Source organism: Elephantulus edwardii, unplaced genomic scaffold (assembly GCF_000299155.1).
Source record: "Elephantulus edwardii isolate Elephantulus edwardi_28Jun2011 unplaced genomic scaffold, EleEdw1.0 scaffold00023, whole genome shotgun sequence".
Classification (NCBI taxonomy): Eukaryota; Metazoa; Chordata; class Mammalia; order Macroscelidea; family Macroscelididae; genus Elephantulus; species Elephantulus edwardii.
In genome coordinates this window covers 21,276,355-21,290,041 of record NW_006399773.1, presented here as the reverse complement: position 1 = coordinate 21,290,041, position 13,687 = coordinate 21,276,355, and the positions used below count along the sequence as shown (strand labels likewise).

Genomic DNA, 13,687 nt, shown 5'->3' with positions numbered 1-13,687 from the left:
CTTTGTGCTGCTTAGAGCTAATACTATTTATTAAAGGATTCTTGAGAACATTATGAATTGCATTGCCAACTGAAAGATGAGTGGTTCAAATCCATGAGCTGCTCCGGTGGAGAAAGATGAACATTCTTAGAAAGTTATAGCTTTAAATATCCCGTAGCATGTCACTGTGAGTTAGAATTGACTCTGGCAGTGGGTTTATAGTGAAGAAAAGGGACTTTAGAAATCAATATGAGAAAGTAGCTTAAAGAAATATCTCCTGAGCTAAATATGAAAATATGCTTTTTAGTTCTATTTTTTATCCCACATCTCTATTTCTTTTCGGACTTCATTGTATTATCAAATATTAGTTCAGATACGTTTGTATAATAGGGAAGTATATCTCATGCTTTCTTTAACAAGATATAAATCTTTAAATAGCATTTTCCAGAAATTATATGGATAGTATTTTTTATAGAATGTTCTTTTAAGGTTACTAAAGAGGAAAAAGGGACTTTTTTTATTATGCTTTATCACAGATATCAAGTAAACAGGAAATATCCAAGACTTTTTTCCTATTGAAAAAAATATCTGGAGAAGCACTTATAATAGAGAATTGGATTGAATTTGGTTTAAGATAAAATTTTTATTAGATTTCCTTATAGAAAATACTAATTCACTTTATTTTAACAGGTATCTGTCAGATGAAGGCATTGAAGCTTGTACAAGTTCCCTTGACAAAGTCAACATAAATGACATCATCCCCATTGCTCTCAATGTAAGTTATTTTATTAATTTGTAAACAATTTTAATGTGGAAGCTATATTCATTAAGTAATGTATTCTCACAGAATAAACTCTATAAATAATGTAGAGAATACCTTGAATTTTTATTATCTATTTGAAATTGCAGTAATCTTTGTTCAATTTGGTTATTTTAGAGCAGCTGACTATTAAAAATTATATTTAACATTTACTATATATAAGCTGATGAAAAAGAAATATGCAGTTAATACTGCTTTTTAAAAAACAATTAGAAAATCAGTTGTAGATTTTAATAATAAAACTTTATAGTAGCAGTGAAAACTGTTTTCAGTTTTTAAAATTGCCATTTACATGGAAACTTAATTGTGTTCTAGCATTTTGACAATTGAATCTATTATTTCAAAATACCTTTTCCTAATGTTCAAAGTAATACATATGTATTTGTAGAAAACTTGGGAAAATGTAGAAATGCAAAATACAGAAATGAAATCTCCCTTTACTTCATTAATTAGCATTTCTATTTTTATTAATATTTGTGAAATATTCTATTTTTGTGACTAGTTTTTCATGATCTTTTACCTTAATTGGCATTGGCTTTTGATTATTTTCTTAAAGTTTGATCCATAGATGTAAAGCACACTAATATTTCTTTTCTCATGATTACTCCTATGGGAATATTCCATTTTACCTCTTGATAACAGTTAACAGTCAAATTTGTGTATTTTAAGACATGATGAATGAAATTCTTAAGAGACTAAAATCCTAACTTTTCCATCATACCCATGCAATTTAGGTATAATGTAAAGCAAAAGTGATAAACACTGATGCCAGAAAACCTCACTGCTAAAAAACCAAACTAAAACAAACACCCTCACTGCTGCTGAGTTGATTCTGACTCGTGATGACCTACACTCAGTTTCTGAGGCTATAGTGCTTGAAGGGAAGAGGCTGCTCTTCTCATCTGTATTGTAATATTATCATTAATTATCCTAAAAAACTGGACATCTTAATGGTACAGTTTCCTTTTTATTCTGCTAGGAAGATATAATAAATACATCTAATATATATTAGATAAAATACACGTAATATGTAATAAATGTAAATCTATATCTTGTTGTGTACCATTGAGTTTAGAATGATCTCCTAGCTCATTCTCCACTGGGCTGTTTGAGGCTGTAAGTTGTACAGGAGGAGATTGCTCATCTTTCTTCCATGGAGCAGCTGGTGGATAGGAACTGGGTTGACAGTGTTGCTTCTTATCACTACGCCTTCATATAATGAATATATGAGTAATGACCACTCATATGTTTGATGATCTTCCAGAAGAATTCATAGGACTCATTATAGACTCAGGGTTAAGGTTTATTACGGAGAAATCATACACAATATAACATCTTGTTGTTGTCACGTACCATTGTATCTCCTCAAAGACATAGGAGGAAATAAAGACCAAGACAGATGTCAGAAGAGACTCTGAATATTGCACTAGAGCACCAAGAAGCCAAAGCAAAGGGAAGAAATTAAGGAGCTGAACAGAAGATTTCAAAGGGCATCTCAAGAAGACAAAACAAAGTATTATAATGAAATATGCAAAGAGCTGAAGTAAAAAAATGAAGGACAAACTCACTTTACATTTCTTAAGCTGAAGGAGCTAAAAAATAAATTCAAGCCTCAACTTGCAATACTTAAGGATACTGTGGGCTGAATATTGAATGATCTAGGAAATATCAAAAGAAGATGGAAGGAGTACATGAAATAACTATCATAAGAAGAATTGGCAGACATAGAAGAATTTCGTGAAACCACATATGATCAAGTGGCAATGGTGATGAAGGAGGAAGTTCAAGCTGCTCTGACGGAATTGGCAAAAAACAAGGCCCCAGAAATTCATGGCATGCCAATTGACATATTTCAACAACATGCTGCCAAGAATTCTGGAGGACAGTACAGCATACAGGAATAAAAAAAGACACAGAAGTGTGGAGAAATCCATATACAAGCTTTCTTATATACTATTCCTCCTGTGAAGAGACACACTGAATTTGCATTTTCTTCCAGCAATGAAAAATGCTCTGGCGTGTGTACAGTATTTCTTCCCAGGGAACCCCATTAGAAACTCACTGCCCGGGGCTTTTATTGTACTGTTTATGAAAGTACCCTCTTTCTATCGCAAAAAAAGAGTTCTAGACTCTACCGAAAAGCAGGTGTTCATCATAAAACACATTGTTCATGCAAACAGTTTATATGTGAACCGTACTTTCAGGTAGGGAATGGTTGAAGTACCAAGTTCCCAGATGTCCGCTTCAGGCCAGCATTGTAAGCAGGCTCTTCTGAAGATAATATAGCCCAGCCTGCTATGCTCTTTCTGCGTAGGGTTTTATTACATGTGTGAAAAGGAGAAATCTTCATTTTGTGTTCTGTAAAGTAGGGGAGAATAAATATATTAAGAAATGGAAATTGCAATCAAGCATGTAGTTGTGGGATATATATACTTAATTTATTCAGAAAAGAAATTAATTCAGTCTTAAATTACAGAACAGTTTTTGTCAAAACAATGACTTTATCAAACTTACTTCCATGAAGTTAGAACCAACTCAAAGCTGATCCTCCAATGAGTCTTCAAACTGTAAATTGCATGGGAGGCAATTTTCTTCATCAAATCCAATGATAGATTTCTCTCTTTGTTCATCGCATCTGCTGGTGCATTTGAACTATCAGAGTGTCATGGTCTTTGAGTTAGCAATGCAAATCTCCACAGACAGACGAGGCCACTGTTGTTGTTAGGTACCATTGCGTATAGTGACCCTGTGAACAGCCGACATGAACCCTACATTATCCTGTGGTTCTCATTTTCCTTGGAAAGGACATCGTACTTGGAAAGGTAGAGGATCAGTGAAAGAGAGGAAGAACCTCCACCAGACGGATTGGCACAGTGTTGGCAGCATTGGGGTCACAGATGATGGAGATGGCACAGAACAGGCAGGGTTCTGAGCTGTTGTTCATAGGTCACCATGAGGAGTCCTCAACTCAGTCACCAGACAGCCACCACCTGATGTGCTGGCTCAACAGCGCAGCCTCCAGAAGTCATTTTTGGTTTCTCAGCTCCACTTGTTGGTCACCTCTGCAGTCAGACTCTCGACTAGAACCAAGGTGTTGGGTTCAAAGTATTTTTATTTACTGTAAGAGGGTGCCACACTTCACAGTTGGGAATAATTTTTCTATGTTTTGTAAGAAGAATAATCAAGTTACGAGTATCTAAGTTCATGTGGTTGATTATTTACAGGTGGGAAATGAAACAAACTTTAAGATTTCCATCTCAAGTTGATTTCTACTTTACATTATGTCTACTTTACAAAAACCTTTTAGTTTTAATTAAACTCCATGTTTACTTGTAAAACCCGAGTGTGTTAGCCTTTCAGTGACTTATACCTGTGATTTTATGAACTGTCAGTTGTGTTATTGACTTAATAGTTGTTATGCCTGTTTAAGTGATAATGCAATGCACATTATTGAAGTTTTATAGAAATTAAGTGATGATGATATCCAGCGTTCACTGAATATTAATAACTCTATGCCAGTCATTGTGCTTCACATGGATTAGTATTTAGTATTTAATACTCAGAACAACCATAGCATAGGAAAGGCTCATACAAGAAGAAGGTTCTTTTTTTTGTTGTTTTTTTTACTCTTGAGTGGCTCAGAATTTCCAAGTAAAAAGCATAGAAACTGTGGCACAATTTATCATTTAAAAGACTGGAAAGGATTGGTAAGATTTATATAGTTGTTCTACTGTGTTTTAGATTGACCACATAGGTTATTTAAAATAGGATATGTAGGTATTTAAAGATGACCATTTTTTTTTGTTTCCATTTTATGTTACATACATTTTAATAATTTCATGTTTTCACCTTAGATCTAAACTAAATCTCTCCCTTATAAGTTATGTTATTAAAGCTACATAATTCTTTTCTTTTGCCCTAATTGGGCCATGAAGGAGCTCTGGTGGCGTAGTCTGCAGGGAGTTGTGCTTCTAACCCACCAGTGGCACACTTGACTGTTTACGTGTAACAGCTGCTCTGTGGGGCGGTTTTCTCCTGCATGACTTACAGCTCCTGAAAACCCACTGGAGGATCAGCTTTGAGTTGGTTCTGACTCATTAGCTTGGGGGGGGGGGGGATTGTGTACCAATGAGGGAGTTTTTCTTTTGCTTTTCAAGGAGAGGAACAAAGCAAGGGGGTGGGGGGTGGGGGGGAGGGGTTTGTGTGGGGAGAAGGGTGTAACAATGAATGAATGGAATTCCAAAATCTCTGTAGATGTTCATTGAAATGAAAAATAAACAAACTAAATTAATTTAAAAAAAGCCATTTAAGGAACAAAAAAAAAAAAAGAATTGATACTCACTCCTTGCTGCCAAGTTGTTTCAGAGGCTGAAAATCCCATAGAAGGAGATTTGCTTTCTTTCTCCCATAAACAGCTGGCGGATTTAAACTGCTTGCTTTTCAGTAGATTTCTTTAGAGTGTCACTTCCTAAAGATTATATAGTCTGTAAGAGTTCTTTTTCTTTTGCAGATTAGGTAGTTGAAGTTTTATTTTGATGTCAGAAATGTTATAACCTTGTTTATAACTTTAACTTTGTTCATGAGATATTTTCCTTTTAATGTATTGCTGAATAATATTTACTTCTAGAAGTTTTATTTATACAATAGCAATATATTATGCAGAATATATTAATCAGATTATTTTCATGTAGTCATTTGTTCAGTACCTTCTGTTTGTGAAATTGGTTTAAGGAGATTTAGAGTAAATACAGATATTTACTGTAGTGAAGTTTTCCTGTAACTTTTTTGCTTTCCAGTGGTATTAGCCCCTGGAGTATTTATACATTGTTGTTGTGTATTGTAGAGTTGGAACCAACCCGTAGCTGCCCCTCCAGCAGGTTTTCAGAGGCCGTTAATCACATGGGAGGAAATTGTCCCTCTTCCTCCCACGGAGCAGCTGGAGGCCTTGGACCCTGTGCCCTCATGATTGCAGTGCAGCTTCTTGCCACTAGGCCACCAGAGCTTGCATTTATGTATTCATTATGCATGTGTTAGGTTATGGATATCACAGCCTAGAGAATAATATATTTTCATGCATCTCCATGCCAGATTTATGTAGATTCCAATTGTAAACAATTGTTTATATGTTCAAAAGCAGTTAAAGAATATAATTTTGGACTCTGGCCAGTATTACTCTTGTTGTGCCACCGACTTACCTGCAATTCATAGTGACCCTTTGTACAACAGCCCTAAGCCCTACTCTATCCTGAACAGCCTCACTGCCTAACACACCTATCCCATTACCCGTCACTGAATCAGTCCATTTTATCGTAGGTCTTCCTCTCCTGTGTTGTCCCTCCACCTTCCCAAGGATGATGTCCATCTCTAAGGATGGATCCCTCCTTGCAACATGTCCAGAGTATGTCAAATGAAGCTTCAGAATCCTTGGCTCCAAGGAGCAGTCTGGTTTAACCTTCCCTAGGACAAACCTGTTTGTTCTAGCAGTCAATGGTATATTCAATACTCTTCTCCAACACTACAGCCAGCTCAAAGGCATCAGTTCTTGTGTCATTCCTAGTCATTGTCCAGCTCTCTGACACATAGCAAGTACTTGCAAATATTAGGTTAGATTTAATTTAAGGTTTATAATTTAAATTAATTGAATTTAATTTATATGAAATAAAATTTTTCATGTAACCAGGTAACATTGTAACCAATGTAACCAGGATTGAAACTTTTTATATTACTATTCAACTTAGTCTTACAATTTAAGCACCTTTATGTATTGAATATATTATTTGTAAGATTGATTACAGTTGTCTCTCAGTGCCCATGGGGATTGTTTTTAGGGACCCAACTTAGAGATCAAAGTCCTTGGTTGCTCAAATTTGTTTCCACCCCTCTCCCTCCCCCTCTCCAATTCTTTTTATTAGTGGTGTAATATTGTACATAATCTACACACATCCTCCTGTATACTTCAGATCATCTCTATATTACTTACACTACCTACTACAGTGCAAATGCTATAGAATAGATAGCACTTTATGCTCTCAGCCTGTGAGGGGTTGCTTTGAGCACCTACTTGAGGTTTGTGTTGGTTTTTTTTTTTCTTCCTTTGAATATTCTTCATCTGTTGTTGGTTAAATCTTTGAATGTAGAACCTGAGGGCCAATGATACATATGTGAATCATCATATAATTTATTTAATACTTATATATAAATCCTTAAGTAATTAAAATTTATTTTTACTGTGATTGTATTTTAATAATTATTTATTTATTTTAGACAGATCTGAGAACAATTGGCAAGAAATTCCTACCCAGTGACATCAATGGTGGAAAGATTGAAAAGGTAAAGAAAATCCTTAACTTTCTTAGGTAGCAAACTGCTTAAGTTATAAACCTTTATTTATGAAATGATAGGTTTTTTTATATTTAGAAAGTTTATAATTACAAAGAAATACTTTGGAGATAGACAGGTCACAGAATCATTATTATGGTGCATTGTTGTACCCATGGAAATTTGTTGATTTTGACTTTTGATCACTTCAACATTTAAGCAAACAACAGCCCAGAATTGTGTTTCAAGAATTATTAAACACTTTTTCATTTGCGACTTAGCAGATATTGTTGGAACCTCAGAAATGAACCTTTCTACATCTTCCAGTGTTTGTAACTTGTTTTCATGTATGTTTTGATGAATTTATTAATATGAAAATACAAGATTTTGAAAGATGTTTAAGGGAGACTTGGCAAAACAGTGGATTTACTTGTTACTATTTTTTGCTTGCATTACATGTATGTGTGTCCAAATTTTTTCAGTCATCTGTTTTTAAAATAAAAGGTTAATGTGTTTATTAGCAGTATTTTACTTCCTATTATTCATTTATATTTTATTCTCATTTGAAAATATATATAAATTAAATCAGCAAAGATTTTTATATGTGCTGTTAGTCACTTTTTGAGCTATTAAGCTGAGGAACAATATTAGATATAATCTGAAGATATATTTTCAGAATATATTTTGTGTTTGAAAATTTCTTTTTGGCTGAATTCGGGCTTGAATCTTGCCGGATGCTCAGAGGGTACACAGCCTGCGTCCTGGCCCAGCGGGCATGAGTTGGAATTGGAGCCAGTCCCTCCACCTGATTGCAACCAGTGTCATGTGGTTACTAATTACTCTTCATTCACCTTTTGATGCCTCCCAGAGAACAACTGCTGTGTTCTATGAAAACCCCGCTGCTGTTTCACCAACAGCCGCTGGAGGGCCCCAAACACTGCTTTGGATTTCCACAGCCTCCCAGTCACACCAGGCAGGTGCCCAGCAAGCCCTTTGACCACAGTACCATCACATCTTGGGTTCTGCCTCAATTTGATTGAAAACGGTTTCCCTGCTTACCAGAAATGTCATCATTGAGACCAAGCAAGACATTTAAGTTGGAAATATACCACCTCCATGTTTCCACATCTAACTTGTAAGAGTCCACAAACTTCTAGTTCAGCAACGTTGGCATTCCCACTAGTCAGGAATTATCCTAATTAGTCAGAAAATGACATTTCTCGAAGACTCTTGGATCCAGTGCTTAGTCCGTGAAGCTCTGGGGACCTGTCAATACACACACTTCAAAACCCAGCTTACATGTTCCTTCCACTGGATCTCCAGACCTCAGAGTCTTCTCCTGTGAGGGAGGAATTCACTTTCCAAGATCAGAGGGAAAATAGCATTCCAAGTTTATCCCTTCATTTTAGTACTTCTAAGAGCCCAGAGCCTGGGCCTATTCTGGTTAAAGACACTCCTAAGGAAAAGTGTGGGATAAAGGTCATCTGGAGAAAACATAGCCACTTGGTGGCTTGCCGCAGAGGGGCTGTGGTGATCTTGTTTAATTCTTCTGCAGATAGATTTCCAATTTTGCCAACACCATTTGTTAAAAAGGCTGTCATTTCCCCACCTAACTGATTTCATCTCCTTGTCAAAAATCAGTTGACCATAAATAGATGGGCTGATTTCCGGGTTCTCAATTCTATTCCCTTGATCTATGTGTCTGTCATTGTACCAGTACCATGCTGTCTTGACCACCACGGCAGTGTCACTGTTGGTGGGAGTGTAAAATGGTGCAACCAGTGTGGAAAGCGATGTGGCACTTTCTCAAAAAGTTGCAAATAGACATACCATTTGACCCAGCAATTCCACTACTGGGAATATATCCTAAAGAGACCATAAATGGCATCCAAGTAGATATATGCATACCCATGTTTATTGCGGCTTTGTTTACAATAGCAAGGAGTTGGAAACAACCTAAATGCCGATCAACAAACGAATGGGTAGAGAAGCTGTGGTATATTCGCACAATGGAATATTATGCTGCATTGAAAAACAAGGAACTCATGCAATATTATTCAAAATGGGTGACCCTGGAGGACATTATGCTGAGTGAGGTATCTCAGTCACAAAGGGACAAATGCTATATGGTGCCACTGTTGTAGAATGAGGCTGACATCAGGGTGGGGGTAAGACTGAGAAAAACTGGATGAATATGTTTACGGCATTGAAGTCTATGGGGGAGAGAATAGTTTTAAAAGTATTATATTTTAGGGCATTATGTTTATCGTAACAGTACGGAATGAGGGTTGCAGAGTGGATTAGATTGGGGCGCTGTGGACGAAAGGGAAGCTGAGCAGAAGCCAATTCCTTGTGAAAAACAGATCAGACTTGTTCTTTATTAAGAAACTCAAGAAAGTGACTTGGTTTTTACAGAGTTGCTAGTCACTTTTCTGGCTCAGAAGAGTGTATTAATAGAACAAAATAGAAATTAGCTCCAATAGGGAAAAGATAGTTTAACTAGAGTCCTAAAATTACAAGGGAATTCAATTCCCTGGTCTGCTTTTTAAAATAGCTATTACCATAAACAGTTAATTTAATGTCAGAAACAGTTCACTAAGTATTTTTCTTATATTAGCTCTTTAATTTTTTTTTTACCAGAAAAATGTATATAGAGAAATGGTTAATAGATGAGTTTTAGCGAATCCTGCTTTTTTACTGTTAGTAATGGAATAGTGCTGCCCTGTCCACCATGGTCTTTCTGGTTTCTTTTAATTAATAGTTAATTTTTTGGCCATGTCATCCAAAAATTATTCGTTCTGCATTTCTGAGTAGCAGCTCTCTGTCTGGTGTGACCAAGGAATGGGGTGAGAAGGCACTCCTGTGACTTCTTAGGATTGAGGTACTGCCATTACAGCCTTTACTAATCTGCTGAAAGGAAGATGAGGAAAGGCAGTATGCCCATTTCAGTAAATACTGGGTGGAAGAAAGAGGTCATAGACAAACTATTTAAATTTGCTCTATTTCAACCTTTCATTCCCAGAGAAAACTAAATATATGACAAAGGTGTGTGGCAATGTTTTCCTGTAATAACTGTTTAAAATGTATGTAAATAAATGCAGAATATTTTATGGAGGGGAAAAAAGTAATTTCTTTTATCCCTTTAGTTCTCAGATATTTAAGGCATTTGTTATTTTTTATATTGTGGGAATAATTTTTAAAAAGCTATAAGGTAACAACATCTTTTTCTATTTTCTAATCTGAATCCACTTAAGAATAATATTCAGTGGTAATTAAAATGCCAGGAAATCTAAGCTACTTCAGTTTTAAGGCAAAAACTAAGATGCATGCTCTTCAGCTTCATTTCTCAGTTCATTTCATGTTTAACAACACTGTGTCTGTAAACTTTATTTCAGTCTAAAGTTTTTATGCTATAACTTAACATTAGTGATGCTTTCTTTATCCTCCCTCAGGGGAAATGGAGAACATCTGCTTACCTTCCTTTTGTGAATAATTCTTCATGTATTGAAGACTTGCAAATGTCTCCCCACAGGTTTCTTTTTGATAAAGTTATCTATTTTGATTGCATTGTTTATTTTCATTTTCAGGCTTTTTCTACATCTTCATGGGACATCTCAAAATCCCCTCTAGGTTCTTTACATCTGATCTTTAGTTATTTTGATAGAGCTTGATGTGAATCATCACCACCTAGTGCTAAATCATAGTTTGCTATGCCCTCACTCTTGTTCCTCAGAGCTTCTGATTTTGTAGGATTGAAATGTAGATTCAAGAATTATATTGACCAAGTTTCAAGAAGATATGCATGCTTCTGTTCTAGGGAGTATACTTTGAAAACCTCGTATTAGGTCATGATGTTGGACATTATAACACAGTTCTCTGTGGGAAAAGTAAGTTAAATCAAAGCAGTGTTTGTGCATCTTGATACAGGGATAGAAGAGACCATTTCTCTAGTGGAAGTTACCTCTGTTAACCTCTTGAAGGGGTCTCTTGGGAGGGCCTCACCTGTGTGTCTCGTTGCATTCTTGGAAACACAATCAATGCAAAGTACTGGAGTTTCACAACAAATTACTATCCCTTATCTTTGGAGGTGGATAGGAAGCATGGAAGTAAGGCATCGTCACACTTTTCCCCTTGAGTAACCATAAGTAAATACTCACATAGAATTATCTCAGAAAACTCAAACTCATTGCTGTCAAGTTGGATCTGATTCATAGAGACCCTTCATTGGGTTATATTAATTAAGAATTAAATCATTCCCTTTTTTGCATTTTTTAAAAATTGATTTTAATGAAAGTTTACAGAGACTTAGGGTTTTCATTCATTCATTGTTGCAGTTTTCTCCCTGCCCACCCCTCCCCCCCAATTCACTCTTTAAAATGTAAAAGAAAAATTCTTTCATTGTTATACAGTCCTTCCCTAAGTAACTCCATTTTTAACATTTGAAAGTTTGAAGTAGAAAGGAGAGCTAATGGACTTTTGCACAAGTGAGAAATATTGTAGATTTATAATTAATTAAGCCTATCATAAGCATATTAGATTTACATCTCTGTGGCCTGCAGAAGAACATTGGTGTCTAAGGTTTGAGACTATGAAGTCTTAATAAATGCTATTATTTATTATCTTGGGAGAGAACAGAATTCCAAAAGTCCAGATAACATATTATTAATATGATACCATTGTTTAAATCTTTTCCCTCTTTCTTCCAGTTAACATTATTTTGCATTTTCTCGATAATACTCATCTATAACTTGATGCAGTAGTTTCTTACAGATACTGAAAGCAAGTGGTGAATATGGAAAAATGACAGCTTTCTTGAGGCTTCTAATAAACTTAAGGTAGATTTTCACGTAGGCTATTCCTGTTTACTTCTTAGGCCATAAACATTGTGGTACAGGACGGATGGAAGATGAAGTAGCCACATTGGGGTAGCAATACCTTGTTTCTTTTCTGGGCATTTTGAAGGAGCCTTACTGTCATAGAACACAGCCTAAAGTAGCAGATGTCCGAGCAGACTAAGGGAATACTGAATGGTTTAAAATCAGGAAAGGTGTGTGTCAGGGGTAAATCCTTTCTCTCTACCTAGTCAATTTGTTTGCTGAACAAATCATTTGAAAAGTTGAACTATATGAAGAAGAATCTGGCATCAGTGTTGAAAGACGATTCAGTACAAACTTTTATGCAACCTTGCTTGTAGAAAGTGAAGATTTGAAGCATTTGTAGATCAAAGACTAGTTTTCAATATGGATTAAAACTCAACATCAAGAAAACAAAAATTCTCACCACCAGTCTAAGCTATGTCTTGATAGATGTAGAAGAGAGAGAAATTTTCAATGATTTAATCTTGTTTGAATCCAAAATTAATACCAAGAAATTAAAAAAAAATGTGCTCCATTAGGGAAATCGGCTGCCAAGGACCTATCCAGAATTCTAAAGAGCAAATATGTCAGTTTAAAGACTAAGATGTACCTGATCCAAACCTTGGCATTAGCCTTTGCTTCCTGTACATCTGAATGTTGAACAATAAATAAATAAGGAAGACCAGGGAAGAACTGGTGAACACAGTGCCTTTGCACTGTGGTTTTAGAGAAGAACACTGAATATCTCATGGGCTGTCTAAAGAACAAACAAATCTGTCTTGAAGGAAGTACGACCACAGTGCTCTGTAGGGACTTGGATAGGGCAGTTGACTCACTTGGTGCATATTTTCAGGAAGAACCAGTCTTGAGAGAGAGAAAAGCTTTTTGAAAAAAAATCTGGTGACAAAATGCACAAAACTTATACTTAGATCAAGACATTATGATACGTAGATCTGTGACACACAGATTTATGAAACAGTTCATGTAGGAAAAAGAGAGGAAGACCTTCAGCAAGAGAAATTGACACAATGACTGCAGCGATGGGCTTGCACATGACCCAAGAACGTGGATATGGTGCAGGATAGGGCGAGGTTATGTTCCTTTGTAATCCCTGTTGTTCATAGTCAAGTTAAAATAACACCTAACAACAGTAACATGTCTGGATTTTTAAGGAAAGGCTTTCCATTGCTAGGATACTGTAAAGTCCTGGGACACAGTGACATGTAAATTAAAAAATTAAGGCAATGTAAAAAAGAACTGAAACCATACTTTGTCTCATACTGCTTAATATTTTTTTCTCTCTCACTAAGGTTAATATCTTTCTGTGTCTAACTTAATAACTTTAGCATCTGATCCAAGATGTAGAAAGGAGTTCTTTATAAAATATAGATTAATGTGAAAATACTTTATGACCAGTGCTGCTTGTGCAAGGGAGCTTACCCATTACTTTGAAGCTTGCACAGAATACACATTCAGTGGTTTAGTTTTCACACTCATGATTTAGAAGTGGCATGTGGTACATGCCTTTTTTTATGTGAAGTTGAGTAAAACCACAATTCTACAGAAGTGTCTTTCTAAAAGTCTTGATAATACCAATGGTAACCAGTAGATGGCTCCACTGCCTTAAAATTCAGCTTGTGCCCTGTAGGACTGCTTAGAAGCTGTATTTTTGTTGATTTCAAGAAAAATGATTTCAAAATGTTTTAAGTTTTAA

At 35.7% G+C, this 13,687-nt stretch overlaps 1 protein-coding gene across 1 annotated transcript in view; it reads left to right on the top strand.

Annotated features, from left to right (window-relative positions):
• Positions 1-676: 676 nt before the first annotated feature.
• TDRD3 (tudor domain containing 3) overlaps positions 677-13,687 on the top strand; it is a 134,938-nt gene continuing 121,927 nt past the window's right edge. Inside the window, exons 1-2 of the mRNA XM_006882731.1 lie at positions 677-754; positions 7,064-7,129. The gene's annotated coding sequence lies outside the window, so the exon portion shown is untranslated. The remainder of the gene's footprint in view (positions 755-7,063; positions 7,130-13,687) is intronic.